This window comes from Moschus berezovskii, chromosome 2, assembly GCF_049115385.1.
Source record: "Moschus berezovskii isolate FMDL1 chromosome 2, NW_MosBer_1.0, whole genome shotgun sequence".
In the NCBI taxonomy this organism is placed as follows: domain Eukaryota; kingdom Metazoa; phylum Chordata; class Mammalia; order Artiodactyla; family Moschidae; genus Moschus; species Moschus berezovskii.
The window spans coordinates 72,450,918-72,464,235 of NC_142461.1; the positions used below are offsets into that span (position 1 = coordinate 72,450,918).

The 13,318-nt window shown below is 40.4% G+C and overlaps 1 protein-coding gene across 1 annotated transcript in view; it reads right to left on the minus strand.

The window, feature by feature from the left end:
• Nucleotides 1-13,318, minus strand: part of LYPD1 (LY6/PLAUR domain containing 1) — a 56,721-nt gene that overhangs the window by 34,739 nt on the left and 8,664 nt on the right. The window lies entirely within an intron of this gene.

A 13,318-nucleotide genomic window follows, 5' to 3' on the forward strand; every position in this document is an offset into this window, starting at 1 on the left:
CACAATGGCCAAGACCTGAAACAACTCCACTGACGGATGAATGGATAAAGATGTGGTATACATACTAGGACACAAAATAAGTCTCGAAAATTTAAGAATATAGACATTATCTCAAACATCTTTTCTGACCACAAGAGCATGAAACTAGAAATCAATCACAGGGGGGAAAAAGAGAAAAAACAATTTCATGGAGACTAAAGAACATACTACTAAAAATACTACAATAGGTCAACAATGAAATCAAAGAGAAAATAAAAATACTTTGAGACAATGAAAACACAACCATAGAGCATGTGTCAGAAGCTTATGGAAGTACTTCTTAGAGGGAAGTTCATAGCAATGCAGTTCAGTTCAGTTCAGTTGCTCAGTCGTGTCCGACTCTTTGCAACCCCATGAATCACAGCACGCCAGGCCTCCCTGTCCATCACCAACTCCTGGAGTTCACTCAAACTCATGTCCATCGAGTCGGTGATGCCATCCAGCCATCTCATTCTCTGTCGTCCCCTTCTCCTCCCGCCCCCAATCTTTCCCAGCATCAGAGTCTTTTCCAGTGAGTCAACTCTTCGCATGAGGTGGCCAAAGTATTGGAGTTTCAGCTTTAGCATCAGTCCTTCCAATGAACACCCAGGATTGATCTCCTTTAGGATGGACTGGTTGAATCTCCTTGCAGTCCAAGGGACTCTCAAGAGCTTCTCCAGCACCACAGTTCAAAAGCATCAATTCTTGGGCAATCAGCTTTCTTCACAGTCCAACTCTTACATCCATACATGACCACGGGAAAAACCATAGCCTTGACTAGACGGACCTTGGTTGGCAAAGTAATGTCTCTGCTTTTTAATATACTATCTAGGTTGGGCATAACTTTCCTTCCAAGGAGTAAGCATCTTTTAATTTCATGGCTGCAATCAGCATCTGCAATGATTTTGGAGCCCCAAAAAATAAAGTCTGACACTGTCTCCACTGTTTTTCCATCTATTTCCCATGAAGTGATGGGACGAGATGCCATGATCTTTGTTTTCATAGCAATGCAGGCCTTCTTCAAAAAACAAGAAAAATTTCAAATAAACAACCTAACTTACCACTTGAAAGAATTAGAAAAGGAAGTACAAACAAAACCAGAAGTCAGTAGAAGGAAGAAAATAAAGATCAGAGAGAAATTAAATAGATTATAAAACTACAGGAAAAAATCCATAAAACCAAGCGCTGGCTTTTTGAAAGGATAAACAAGATTGATAAACCTCTGGCCAGGCTCACAAAGAAAAGAGAGAGAACTCGAATAAAGATAATAAGTTGAAAAGGAGAAATTTCAACCAATCCTGCAGAAATACATAAAACCATAAGGGAATACTGTGAATAATTTATATGTCAACAAATCTGACAACCTAGGAGAAATGGATAAGTTTCTAGAAACATACAGTCCACCAAAATTGAATCAAGAAGAAATAGATAATTTGAACAAACTGATCACTAGAAGTGAAATAGAATGAGTAATTTAAAAGCTCCCCACAAACAAAAGTCCAGGACCAGATGGCATCATAGGTGAGTTCCATCAAATAAAGAAGAACTTATACCAATCCTTTTCAAACTCTTTCAAAAAACTGAAGATGAGGGAATACACCCAAAGACATTCTATGAAGCCATCATCATCCTGATTCCAAAACTAGACAAGACTTCACTAAAAAGTAAAAAATTATAGGCCCATATCTTTGATGAATATAGATGCAAAAATTGTCAACAATAGCCAGCTAAACCAGCAACACATTAAAAAGATCATACACCATGACCAAGTGGGATTCATCCCAAGGTCATAAAGGACAGTTCAAACATATGCAAATGTGGAAAAAAAAGACAAGAACCACATGATCATCTCAATAGATGCAGAAAAAGCATCTGACATAAATCAACACCAACTCATGATAAGAACACTTACCAATGTGGGTTTAGACAGAACATATCTCAAAATAATAAAAACTGCTTATGAAAAACCCACAACCAATACAATACTCTACAGTGAAAAGCTGAAAGCCTTCTTGTTAAAATCTGAAACAAGTCAAGGATGCCCACTAGCACCTCTTCTATTCGACATAGAATTGGAGGTCCTAGTCACAGCAATTAGACCAAAGGAAAAAAAAAAAGAATAAAAGGTATCCAAATTAGAAGAGAAGAGGTAAAACTGTCATTGTATGCAGATGATATGATATCATACAGAGAAAACCCTAAAGACTTCACACAAAAACTATCAGAACTGATAAATTCAGAAAGGGAGCAGGATATAAGACTGACATACAGAAATTGGTTGCATTTCTTTACACCAACAATGAAGTATCAGAAATGGAATTTAAAAATCAATACCTTTCAAAATCTAACTCCAAACAATAAAATACTTAGGAACAAACCAGACCAAGGAGGTGAAAGACTTATATGTTGAGAATTATAAAACATTAATAAACTGAAGATGATTCAAAGATATAGAAAGGTCTCCCATGTTCTCAGATTGGAAGAATTAAGACAGTTTAAATTATATTACCTAATTTGAGTAAACTCCGGGAGTTGGTGATGGACAGGGAGGCCTGGCGTGCTGTGATTCATGGGGTCTCAAAGAGTCGGACACGACTGAACGACTGAACTGAACTGAAAGCAATTTACAGATTTAATGTGAATCCTATCAAATTACCCATGACATATTTGGTTCTATTCATGAAGTGTGTGTGGTCAGTCATGTCCCACTCTTTGCAATCCCATGAACTGTAGCTGGCCAGGCTCCTCTGTTCATGGAATTTTACAGACAGAATACTGGAGTGGGTTGCTATTTCCTTCTTCAGGCGATTTTCCCCACCAAGGGATTGAACTCACATCTCCTGCATTGCAGGTGTATTCTTTACTGCTGAGCCACTGGGGAAGCCTTCTATTCATGGAACTAGAACAAACAAACCTAAAATTCATCAGTTCAGTTCAGTCGCTCAGTCATGTCCTACTCTTTGCTACCACAGCACGCCAGGCCTCCCTGTCTGTCACCAACTCCCGGAGTCCACCCAAACCCATGTCCATTGTGTCGGTGATGTCATCCAACAATCTCGTCCTCTGTCATCCCCTTCTCCTCCTTCCCTCAATCTTTCCCAGCATCAGAGTCTTTTCAAATGAGTCAGCTCTTCGCATCAGGTGGCCAAAGTATTGGAGTTTCAGCTTCAACATCAGTCCCTCCAATGAACACCCAGGACTGATCTCCTTTAGGATAGACTGGTTGGATCTCCTTGTAGTCCAAGTAACTCTCAAGAGTCTTCTCCAACACCACAGTTCAAAAGCATCAATTTTTTGGCATTGAGATTTCTTTATAGTCCAACTCTCACATCCATACATGACTCCTGGAAAAACCATAGCCTTGACTAGATGGACCTTTGTTGGCAAAGTAATGTCTCTGCTTTTTAATATGCTGTCTAGGTTGGTCATAACTTTCCTTCCAAGGAGCAAGTGTCTTTTAATTTCATGGCTGCAATCAGCATCTGCAGTGATTTTGGAGCCCCCAAAAATAAAGTCTGACACTGTTTCCACTGTTTCCCCATCTATTTCCCATGAAGTGATGGGACCAGATGCCATGATCTTAGTTTTCTGAATGTTGAGCTTTAAGGCAACTTTTTCACTCTCCTCTTTCACTTTCAGCATATGGGACCATAAAGACCCAGAATTACCAAACCAATCCTAAGAAAATAAGAGCAAATCAGGAGGCAGGTAATACTACAAAGCCACAGTAACCAAAACAGCATAATACTGGTACAAAACAGATATATGGATCAATGGAACAGAGAACCCAGAAATAAAGCAACAAACCTGTGGTCAATTAACCTTCAACAACGGAGGCAAGAATATACATTGGGAAAAAGACAGTCCCTTCAGCAAGTGGTGTTAGAAAAGTTGGACAGCCACGTGTATACATCAATGAAGTTAGAACACACCTTCTCACCATACACAAAAATAAACTCAAACAAAACATAAGATGATGCATCAAAACTTAAACATAAGCTGTGGCATGATAAAACTCCTAGAGGAAAGCATAGGTAAAACATTCTCTAACATAAATCGTACCAATGTTTTCTTAGGTCAGTCTCCCAAGGCAATAGAATTAAAAGCAAAAATAAACAAATGGGACCTAATCAAACTTACAAGCTTTTATACAGTAAAAGAAACCATAAACAAGATAAAAAGACAACCTACAGACTGGTATAAAATATCTGCAAATGATGTGATTAATAAGGGCTTAATTTCTAAAATATATAAACAGCTCATACAACTTGACGACAACAAAAACAATCCCATCACAAAATGGGCAGGAGAACTAAATAGACATTTATCCAAAGAAGACATAGAGATGGCCAATAGGCACATGAAAAGATGCCTAACACCGCTAATTATTAGAGAAATGCAAATCAAAACTACAATCAGGTATTACCTCACTCTGGTTAGAATGGTTATCATTAAAAAGTCTACAAATAACAAATGCTGGAGAGGATGTGGAGAAAAGGGAACTTTCCTGCACTGTGCGTAGAATGTAAATTGGTACAGCCACTGTGAAAAACAGTACGGAGTTTCCTCAGAAAACTAAAAATAGAGTTACCATACGATCCAGCAATCCTACTCCTGTGTGCATATCCAGACAAAACTATAATTCAAAAAGATAAACACACCCCTATGTTCATAGTAGCACTAGTTAGAACAGCTAAAATACAGAAATAACCTAGATATCCATTCACAGATAAATGGATTAAGAAGATGTGGTGCAAATATACAATGGGCTATTACTTAGCCATAAAAGAGAATGAAATAATGCCATTTGCAGCAACATGGATAGAGCTAGAGATTATCATACTAGTGAAATCAGAAAGAGACAAATACCATATGATATCACTTATATGTGGAATCTAAAATATGACACAAAGGAACCTATTTATGAAACAGACTCACAGACACAGAGAACAAACTTGTGGTGGCCAAAAGGGAGGAGGCTGGGAAATGGATGGAATGGGAAGTTGGGGTTAGCAGATGTAAATTTTTATATACAGAATGGATGGATAAATAAGAAAGTCCTACTGTGTACCACAGAGAATTATATTCAATATCCTCTGATAAACCATAATGGAAAAGAATATTTAAAAAGGAATGTATATATGTTTAAAAAAGAGAAGAGACAAACAGAATGGAATATTACCAGCCATTAAAAAGAATGGAATAATACCATTTTTTGGCAGCATGGATGGACATAGAGATTTATCATACTAAGTGAAGTAAGTTATAAAGAGAGAGGCAAGTACCATAATGACATCACTTATATGTGGAAATCTAAAAAATAGTACAAATGAACTTATTTACAAACAGACTGTTTGTAAATAGTCTGTTTTGTAAATAGTCTGTTTTGTAAATAGTCTGTTTACAGAAACAGACTCACAGACAGAAAACAAAGTTATGATTACCAAAGGGGAAGGGGAGAGGGATAAATTGGGAGCATGGGATTAACAGATGCGTACTGCTATATATAAACAATGATTTACCGCATAGCACAGGGAACTGTATCAGTATTTTGTAATAAAGTATAATGAAAATAGTTGAAAAAAGAATACACACACATATATATAACCAAATGACTTTGCTGTATTCCTGAAATTAACACAACACTGTAAATCAACTGTACTTCAATGAAAAAGGAAACTGTTAAGATCACAAAAGACAAGGAAAGGATGAGGAACTGGTAACTGAGATTAGAGAAGAATATGGAGACATGACCGTGAAATGCAATGTGGGATCCTAGAGAGGATACTGGAATAGAAAAAGGAAAAATGAGTGCAATCCAATACTAACCATGGTTGAACTAATAGTATGGCGCTGATGTTAACTTCTTAGTTTTGATCATTGTACCATGGTGATGCCAGTTATTATCATCAGCAGAAGCTGGGCGAAGGGTATATGGAAACTCTCCACTACTTTGGCAACCTTTCTGCAAGTCTCAAATTATTTCAAAATAGAAAGTTTTCATAGAAGATACTAGTATGGGTGAGGGAGAAGTGTATCATTTTTCTATGTTCTACCCAAACAAATGCTTCAGTGAAACACGACTGACCACTGTTCATGCTGATAACCAATACAATGAGTGTGTATATCAATGAAGGTGACAGATGTGACCCCAAATATCTGTGTTCTTTGCTTACTTCCTTCCCACCTCGAAGACCTTGATGGCTCTAGAAATGTCTACTTTTCAGTGTGATGGGCTTGAGGGAAGATTACTGGCGGGGGTGGGGGAGTAGGGTTGCGGGGGTGGTTTTCCTTCTATTCCAATGTTCCCTCAATTGGTGCAACTGCTGGCTTCCCTAGACCTCAAATCCCTTTTCTCCGAAGGAGGCAGAGTGACATATCTGACCAGTTAACTTAGGAAGAATAAACTGGGCACATGTTGCTCATCCTCTTCCTTGTCTCTCACAGCAAATAGGTGTTCTGCCCTGCTCCCCAGGGCAAGAAACTTCCCTCCCTGGCTTTGTTTGACTGGGTAAACCAGCTAATTTGAAGAAGCTAATTTAGAAACCTGTTTGACTTCCGCCCCAAAGCTAGTCCCTCCAACCTAGTCTTTCTCAGTAACAATGGTGACGTTTCGGGCCTTCTCTGCCTAGGTCCCTTACTTCTCAGTTTGCTCAGAACCTGGGTAAGAAAGAAGGCTGATAACCCTTGGGTGCCCTCTAAACCCCACCAGGTTCTATCTGACCCAGTTTACATAGTGTCCCAGAACTTAACTCTACAGTGATTCTCTGCAGGATGGGGAAGTACTTTCCAACTCATCTTCTGCTCCAAATAGCCTCTGAACCTTGAGAATCAGAAACAAAAACCACTTAACATTGCTTTTGAGTGAGTCGAGCTGAATCGGGGCAGAAAAAAGACCTGGCATATTGTGTATCCCCTTCACCTCCACACACATATATTGATACATGCAACTTTGGGGAGTCCCAGAGAGTGTGGGACTACAGTTCTACTATGACCTACTTGCTATAAGCATGCTTTCAAACCACATAAGTTATTTTCCTAATATTCTCACTTCAGTCTCTATCCCAATGTAAAGCACGCATCTTCTCTTCTTTATGGGCTATCATTCATGTATCTTTTCCTCTGCTCTCTTTGCTGGTACAGAGATGGAAATTCCTAAAGACAGCCTTTAATAGCCCATTACTTTTCACCCCATGTTATATAATTTAGTTTTAAAGTCGAACTTCAATGGCAAACTGCTGCTTGTGTGAATGCCCATCTGGGAGTAAGACTAATCTTCCTTACTCGAAAAATAACCAACACTTACTGCACTGGAGTTATGATTACATTACAATAAATATTCCATGCAGGACTAGGAACAGCTCCTCAAAGAAAAATGCTTGGAAACGGGTAATTGGAATGAACTATATGCATTTTCAGTGAGTTTTGAAAGAAACCGGGAGAAAAAAGATCTTCGATTTGCTCTCAAGTATTTTTTTTCTTAAAGAACACCGTGCAAGAAATTTTGATAGTCTCTGCATTCTAATGGGGACATCTTGGGAAGAAGAGGCTCATCTATATGAACTTGTGCCTCATTACTGCCATGATGGGCACCATTCATCAGACATAAAGGCAGGAGGAGACCTGGGAGGTAGACTTTTCCTGGACAGCTCTGTGTTCTGATTCTTAAATACTTTTCCTTTGCTGTGGATGTGAATATTTTAAAATCCAAAGAAGCCACCCTCCACTGGATCTGCAGATTACCACAGGAACCAAACAAGAATGCTAACAGTCCATTTTTTAAAGGCCTAAAAATAAGAGGAAGTGACAAAGTCTGCATGGTACATCCATCCTGATGCCTGGTCATCCTCCCGTCCTGGGCTAGTTGGTGGAACCAGAAATTGAGGGGAGCCCAAAAGCACCTCTCTGACCCCCAGGAGTAAAAACAAACGTGTCTGTTTGAACAATAGCCACATCATCAAGAAACCCGACATGAAACAAGATAATGCAAGGACCTTCTTTTTCCTCACAATAGGGATGTGTTAACTTCATTATTCAGAAGCCTTTGATTTTGTTGTTGAGTTTAATTTTCAAGGCTGTTAACCAATGATGCCAACTTAATTATGGCACGCAAACAACCCACCCATAATGTATGATGCCAACTGTTAGCTTTACTTGAGTTTCGCATTAGATGTGGACTTCTCTGCTCATTTATAACTTTCTGAGCCAGGAAGGTTTCTGCAGACACTTGCTTTTCCTCAGCTGGTGCCTCTGTTCCCCAGTTTGCCTTGGGGGGTTGAGGGAACACATCTTTATGACTTACTATCCCAGTGTTAACAGTGCCTTCAATGATTTATGAAACCATACTCTTGCATTTTTAACCTTGAAGTCCTTCTGATTATTGTTCTCAAAGGGAAACATTAACATCATGGGGCCCAGAGATTAATAATCAGTTTTGTGCATACAGATTTACCCAAATTAGGAACAACAGAGTCCTTGGTGGCAAAATGGCTCTAGGTGCAATGATTCAAGAACATCGAAGCATTTAACCCAAGGCACCTCTATTTTTCGCCATGAAACACCATTCTCTCCTGTGGAAATATCCTCACACTAAAATTTATACTCTTATATCTCACCATTCAGTGAACCAAAATTCTGAAATGTCACATACAGCTTGAACAAACAGTCAGGACATCACTTGCTAGCACATGTGCTCTTTTCCTTTTCCAAAATGTGACAGTTGGGGACTTCCCCGGCGGTCCAGTGGTTAAGACTGTGTGCATCCAATGTAGGGGGCACAGGCTTCATCTTTGGCCTGGGAACTAAGATTCTGCATACCACAAGGCATGGCCAAAAAAAAACGTGACAGTGATTCATGAATGGAGGTCCTCTGATAATGCATTTCAATGTTTGTTTCAGGCAAAAGAGTGAGTAATGTTAAGCAGAGTGCCTTCAGTGATTTATGAAACCGGGCTCTTGCATTTTTAACCTTGAAGTCCTTCTGATTATTGTTCTCAAAGGGCAACATTAACATCATGGGGCCCAAAGATTTCATGCATACAGATTTACCCAAATTAGGAACAAGAGTCCTCGGTGGCAAAATGGCTCCGGTGGGGGGTGGGGTGGCACTGGAAGCGCTGTGCTTGATTCTTTCCAATTTTGTGCAAGGATTCTTCAAAAAGTGATTTGGCAGACACTGACAGTTGTCCACCCCATAGCCACCCGCTGCTTTCTTCCTTTACAACAAATAACGGTCGCAAGACCACACTCAGATCGATGAAAAATAAGGAGAAGTATCTCCGAGGGACTTTGAAAAGAGAGATTTTGCTTTCTTGGTAAAAGGAAAAGCTGAAGATAAAAGCTCCTTGGTGCTATCCCTTTCCTTTAATTGAATACAAGCAGCCACTTTGTGACCAAGAGTCAATTAGCCTATGGACAGAAAACCAAAGCTGAGGAAAATGGAGAAAATCTTTGATGTCTTTGATGACATCACTGAGTTGTGGAAACAACCCCAGAACAGCCTACTTCTGGACAATCTTGTTAGGTAAATAATACCTACTTTTATGGAGCTTACGTCTCTGTTGTCTGCCACTGAAGACATTCTTAAGTGGCACAGAAAGTGCAGTCCAGGTGGAGGTAAAAACTAAAGGGATCTGGCAACAGCAGTGGCTCATTAATGCTCTTTTGAAACTATGACCTATAGGCCAACAAGGGGAGTAGACCAAAATGCTTTCTCGATGCATGAAGCTATTGCAGTCAGAACTTCCTCGAGCTTCAACCTAAGTATGCATCCAGGTTTTATGACAATGATATTGATGATATTCAATAAACAGGGCAAGAACACAAACAATTAGTTCTTAAAGCCAAGTTAAACAATTTAAGTGCAAGATAGACCACAGGAGAGCAAAAACATAATACATAGTCTTTTTTTCCTGCTTCCCTCTGTGATTTAATTTTCTAAAATTAAATGGTTTAGAAGTACATCCCCCAGGTGGAAGTCTGGATTACCTCTGTCTTGTGGGACATCTTCACATGTATTTTCAATTTGCATCTTCTGTGTGGGAGAGGCCTGGTGGGAACAGAGGTTTGTTGGGGGAATATGACTACGTGGGAGGATTGGTTTTCTTCCTAAGGGAGTTCATAACCAAGGTGGATCTCCATGTTCTGGAGTTCCACATAACTTATACCCCCAGCTGATGGAATTGGCTGGATGGTCACCTGTCCCCAACTGGCTTGACTACCAAGTTAGCTGAATGTTGTAGGAGTTGGGGTGTCTGGTTTCCAGAAAAATTCCTATTCAAAGCTTGGCCAGATCAGACTTAAAAGCTGACACCTAGGAAAAACTGGGGTGAACTGCACTTCAGAGCTGTTTCTTACATGCCATTAATGGGCATGTAGATCATTTCAAGTGTAATGAGAAAGCCAATAGTACACTCAACTTTGTTCTTTTCTTATGATAGAGATTTAAGCTTCCTCATTTTCGGTATAATACTTCTAAAATACCAATAGATAAATTATTTATTTTAGCTTGGAACTTGATTTTTCAAGGATACTTATTCAGCAAGTATTTAAGAGGTGTCTACATAGCAGTGAGTGAGTGGAAGTGTCTACATAGAGTGAGTGGAAGTGTCTGTGTGTGAAAGGAGACAGGGAGAAGGTAGGGGGAGAAAGAGAGAGAGGCAGAGAGAAAGGAAGATGTGGGTAATGTGCTCAGGAGCTCTGGGCGCAGAAATGAACACCAGAAATGGACACCAGTGAATGAAGCTACAATCCAATTCTATTAGGAAAAGATACTCTAAAATCCTAGAGGATCCAGTGCCATGCTCACTGCTGGTTGGAGATTGTCAGAGCATCCCTCTGTCATCCTCCTTTCATCACCAAGAAGGTCAATGCTAGAAGCGCAGGCACAGGTAAGCAGGGCCCCCTTGGCTTGTACATACAGACCCAGGTTTTACAACAAAGTTGGTTTAGTCTCTCTGGATCTTAACCTGCTCTTATGTAAAACACCTGCTTCTGACTTGCTTTCTTCTTTTTCCCTTCCAACAGCCTGAGACAGGCTGAGAAGAATGATGTTCGGCCTTTTCAAAGAAAGTCAGCACACTCTTCCCTCTCTGGGTGTGGGCCCCACCCGCTCACAGCCTTTCCTTCTGAAGCCATGGAAATTCTCAAAAGAATCTCACAGCAAGCTTTGAAGCCAAGATCCATTTGGACAGCCTCATGGGGTGGACAACTAGTCAACCTGCCCACCTCTTATTATTTCTGTATTGGTTTTCTGAAGTTATGGGAAACCCGAGTGGTTTGCTAGCTTTTACATAAGTGTTAAAACAGTACAGGATACCCATCACCCAGCATCACTTTCAATACAGCTGCTCATGCCGGTGCTCTCTGAAGTAGCCTCAGCGCAGGGCATGTGAAGCTGCTGTGCACATCATATTCAGGGCAAGTACAGTGTGTGTGGACCATAGTGGGCTGAGGGCTGAGAGCCACACCGGGTACCACACGCCCCAGCACTCTTTCTACCAATCTTCCGCTCTCGTCAACAAGTCCAAGAAATAGAAAAACATAAAAAGCTATTGCCCATGTCCAGTGAGAAATGAAATGCACTGGACCAAGTATCACAGCTTCCTTAAAATAACACAACACTTCATCATTTTTGCATCTGGATCCCTCTCCTGGTTTTTGTAAAGTCATAAAGCTCACAATCAATGTCATGAACCATCACTGCTTTATTATACTGAAATACACTGTTGGGGGGTAGGAAGCAATTGCTTACAAACTCTTTATGGTTTCACCTTATGGAAAGCACTTAATTCAGCTCATCTACTGCACTGCTTTGGGCTGTTGCAAGCAATCAGAACACTGGAAGCCACTTATTAATAAGGGAACATGCAGTATAATTCTGGCTTGTGAAAATAGTTCCTGAATAACAATGTAGCTACGGCCCAAAATTTACCATGGATAGAAGGAATTAGGAACATATATCATAATTCTTTTGTTTACTGCAGCCTGACTCATCACAGATCTGATTGAAGCTCCTATGTTATAGATATGGCCTTTTGTAAAATGCCCAGGGGAGGAGGAAACGCATTGTCTTCTAGCAATTCTCTTAGCCCCAAAAGACAATCCCTGTACCACTAGGCAAAGGAGTATTCAGCTTAGTCTCGGAGAAAGAAATAACAGAAGAAACTTACACCTTCTAAAGGAGTAAACAGTCATGCCTACATAAAAACTTTCATCAGTGATTTGGTATGGGGGAAAAATGGTTAGATTTGCACATGTTTACGGAGTACGCATGGTAGATGATAAAACCACACAAGAATTGTGTCTCCTTAGCCAAAATCTCTCCCCAGAATGCTTCTCCCCCTGCTTTACCCTCAGGCCTTCTCAAGGAAAGAACAAGGAGCTGGACTGATCAAACTGTTTCGGCAGACTCTCAGAAAAGAAAACTTTCTGTGTCCCAGTAACCTCTTTGAAATTATAAATGAAGATCTCTTCTAGCTTAAGTGGTGCAGGATGCTTGAGGGCTGTGGTCTATGGAGGACGCCAGATGTTGGGATGGGCAGCTTAGATCACAGATAAGAGCTTCTAGTATCAGTGATAGCCCACCCAGATCCCTGAGGATTCTTGTGGCTAACAAACTACTTCAAGGCAAAAGGAGAAGAGGGTGGCAGAGAATGAGATGGCATCACCAACTCAATGGACATGAATCTGAGCAAACTCCAGGAGATAGTGAAGGACAGGGAAGCCTGGCGTAGGGTCACAGAGAGCTGAATAAGGACACGACCGAGGACTGAGCAGCAACAACAGGGAAAAGTCAATTAACCCTTTAACAGATGCCAATGGATGTGGAGGCAATGGACGGGGAGCCCAGAGCAGATTCTTGACGATTATGAATTCCTTTGCCCTATGGCTTCCTGAGACAGCTTGCTCTTAGCACAGGTTTTTAGTTCGCCGTAGCAATTTGGCTAATTAGCCTATGGAATTCCAGGTTCACCATCATGTCCTCTCCTACCCCATCTCACCCCACCCCATTCTATAATTTAGAACTTGCCAAGCCTGAGTTTTCCTTTTGACCTCTGCAAAGCAAGAGGAAAAATGCACTTCAAAAGGGGGTATGAAATGGATGCACCTTGAAAACATTATTCCAAGTGAAAGAAGCAATCAGAAAAACACAGATTGTGTGAATCCATTTATATGAAATTTCCAGAATAGGCAAAGCAGAGAGACACAGAGTAGTAGTTCTCAGATTAGTGACAGCTAAAGGGTACAGGGTTTCTTTTTGGGGTGATGAAAATGTTCTGGAATTAGATATATATCTGGA